The following is a 2,392-nucleotide window of genomic DNA, read 5'->3' as shown; positions in this document are numbered from 1 at the left end:
AATAGGTCTCATTGCTGAAATTGGTGCGGCACCTATGGAAAAATATTCTAGAATCTTTCTTTGTGTCCAAAAGTGCATAGGAAACCTTCAAAATAGCTGGAACTCAAGGCCATCTAGGTTTAGGAAAGATCAACCCAAAATAGGAAACTTTAGGGTTAACTTTCCTACTTCAAGTAGGAAACCTTGTTTGAGTAGGAATCCTCATTCTTCTAGGAATCCATATTCGACTAGGACTCCTTCGTTGATTAGGAATCCTTCTTCAATTAAGACTCCTTCGTTGATTAGGAATCCTTCTTCAATTAGGACTCATTCGTTCTCGTCCATTCCTTTCGTTCCAAGCACGTGATATCCATTCCAAGCTCAATCTTGCTCCAAAAGGCTCCAAAATGCTTCGTTTTGCATACTTTGCCCTTACAACCTGAAAACACATGAAAATAGCTTAAAAGACTAATTTAATTAAGAAAACACAATGTAAATACACAAGAACAAGCTCACTAAGTCGCATAAATATGCTCCTATCAGTTGATCCCATGTCGTCACTTAGGTTTTAGTTTCATCTACAGGGCATTGGGAGCCTTGCTTGCTTGAGGTGTCTTGCAAAACTTTGTCGTAGGACAGGCAATTGAGTTGGCTACTTCTATGGAGCAGTTAACTCACGCGATCACTTTAGGCTTCAATTTTGACTTTGGGGCTTCTAGAGCTTTACCTACAAAAGAAAGAAATGCGAGATTTCCAACTTAGAGAGGTGGCGGCCAAACTCATTGTCTCCATAGGAGGCAAGCGAGTTCGCGTAGCTACCATAGCTATGAATCTTGGCTTTAAGTAGTTCCATGAGATTTAGTCATCCCAAGGTGTGTTGCGAGATTTTTAACTTATAGAACGGTGGGCCAGACTCATGTTGCGCGTAGGAAGAAAAAGAGGTATTTGTAGCTGTTATAGTCATGACATTCAACTTTAGTGGCTTTTTTAGCTTTGGCCCTCTCGGGGCATGTTACGAGATTTTTAACTTATAGAGTTGTGGGCCAGACCCATGCTTTTCGTATGAAGCAGAGGAGGTCCGCGTAGCTGCTATAGTCGTGACACTCGACTTTAGTGGCTTCTTAAGCTTGGGCCCTCCGGGGGCATGTTGCGAGATTTTTAACTTATAGAGCCATCGACTGGACTCATGCTTCTCGTAGGAAGCAAATGAGGTCCATGTAGCTGCTATAGTCGTGACACTTAACTTTAATGGCTTCTTGAGCTTTGGCCCTCCCAGGGCATGTTGCGAGATTTATAACTTATAGAGCCATGGGTCAGACTCATGCTTCTCGTAGGAAGCAAAAGAGGTCCGCATAGCTACTATATTCGTGACACTTGACTTTAATGGCTTCTTGAGCTTTGGCCCTCCCAGGGCATGTTGCAAGATTTTTGTTTTATAGAGTCGTTGGTCGGACTCATGCTTCTCATAGGAAGCAGAGGAAGTCCGTGTAGCTGTTATAGTCATCGTGACATTCGACTTTAGTGGCTTCTTGAGTTTTGGCCCTCCAGGGGCATGTTGCGAGATTTTTGACTTATAGAGCCGTCGGCCGGACTCATGCTTCTCCTAGAAAGCAGAGGAGGTCTGCGTAGCTGCTATAATCGTGGCACTCGACTTTAGTGGCTTCTTGACCTTTGGCTCTCCCAGGGCATGTTGCGAGATTTTTGACGTATAAAGCCGTCGGCCAGACTCATAGTTCTCGTAGAAAGCAAAAGAGGTTCGTGTAGCTATTATCGTCGTGACACTTGACTTCGTCCAAGAAAAATTAAACCATAGACTGTCAACCGGAAGTGCTGCTTGTAAATAAGGAGGTGAGTCTGTGTAGTCATAATAGGTGTAAGTTTTGGCTTACGGGCTACCTTGGGCTTTTAACTGTAGGGTTGTCGGCCAAGTATTTTACTTACAGAAGCAGACGACCTACGTAACAACTTCAGGCATCATCCCTGGCTCTCAGAGGCCTTTTTTTGGCGTGAGGTGTAGGCGAAGTCGCTCCTCAGAGGCCTTATCCTACGAAGTTGATTCCCCAGGTTGCTTAACTAGTATTGCAACACTTTAAAACCAAGTCACTTCATGAAGATTTGCACGTCGAGGACGGACCATTTTGTCACGTAAATTCTTTCATGGGCAAGGGTCTTGCACTTAACATCTTTTCCGATTAGAGACCCGGGATCCTGTGAAATTGAATCCTTCAGTTGGCTAAGTCTATTCCAGGGGAAGGACTATCGTGGCCAATTATGGGAGTTATCCGGCACAGGTAGTTGATGCATTCAGGGGGAACTGAGCAGTCGTAGAACCCATCCACGTCTGGATATTCCAGAATAGTTTACCCTCTTGTATTGGAGAGTAGACACTAGATGGGTGTCGGGGAATTAGTTT

Source organism: Malus sylvestris, chromosome 15 (assembly GCF_916048215.2).
Source record: "Malus sylvestris chromosome 15, drMalSylv7.2, whole genome shotgun sequence".
NCBI classification, from domain to species: domain Eukaryota; kingdom Viridiplantae; phylum Streptophyta; class Magnoliopsida; order Rosales; family Rosaceae; genus Malus; species Malus sylvestris.
The sequence above is the reverse complement of the archived record's forward strand: the minus strand, read 5'-3'. Positions refer to the sequence as shown.